The sequence below is a fragment of the Manduca sexta genome, unplaced genomic scaffold (assembly GCF_014839805.1).
Source record: "Manduca sexta isolate Smith_Timp_Sample1 unplaced genomic scaffold, JHU_Msex_v1.0 HiC_scaffold_3131, whole genome shotgun sequence".
NCBI classification, from domain to species: domain Eukaryota; kingdom Metazoa; phylum Arthropoda; class Insecta; order Lepidoptera; family Sphingidae; genus Manduca; species Manduca sexta.
The window spans coordinates 7,466-8,537 of record NW_023594166.1 but is presented as its reverse complement, the minus strand read 5'-3'; positions in this window follow the sequence as shown (position 1 = coordinate 8,537).

The window sequence follows — 1,072 nt, the reverse complement described above, 5'->3', positions numbered from 1 at the left end:
GGGTCGGTTACAAGCAAGCCGGGCAGCAATTAGTAATTACTTTTGATCAGTTTAAAGAACTTTTATAATCCAGCGAACAATACGATACTTATATTATTTAACATTTAGATTCTAGAGCTTTGTTGTTCTGGGTACTGTTTCTATTGTTTATGACTATATGTGACATTTACTATCGGGTAAGCGAGTTGCTTATTCCATCATTCAGCGATTGGACTTAAAAATTTTAATGTTCCTACATTACCCATTACGTACTAACAATACTTTTGCAATCCAGTTTAACGAAACACGAAGAAAACAACAACACTACACAACACTATTACACAACTATTTTGATTAATAAATATACTTGACCAAATTATGTTGTTAGATGGTCAATTACAAACATATATCGCAATGATGACCATCTGCGGTACATGAACATTCAACTATAACGTAACATTACAAAAGATTAAGTGTACGTATAAATCAGGTACAAGGAAAAGGCAATCAAAATATTAATAATATCAGCCCTGTATTATATACTGTCCCACTGCTGGGCACGGGTCTCCTCTACTGCTCAGAGGGAATAGGCCTTAGTTCATCAAAATATTATTATTAAAAAATATATATCACATTTTTATTGTGAAATTGTCCTTCACACAAATTTACCTAAAATGCCTGTTATAGATAGTATTGGCGATTGTCTCGGTGGCGCGAGTATTAAATCCGTGGAATAACACCGCTCTGAGGTCACAGGTTCAAATCCTGTGTCGAGAAAGCGATATTAGTCTGATAAGTATCAGCTCGAAGTGGAATTTATACCCTATAAGACTATAGGCTCTCTGTCTATCACTTGGACGGAATACATAAGGCAGAGAGTGTGTGCCTTAATTGCACCTTGACTACTGTCTCGGGGTTAAAAAGCATAACGATGTATATATTACGCCTTTGTCGCGTTTTAGGCTAGGCAGAGATGTGATATTTACATTAGACACTCCTAATATAGCCAGCGAAATATTATTACTCGTTTATTTATTAACCTATTACTATTAAGGGCTGTGATATAATGACTTAAATAGAAATTCCAACAAAT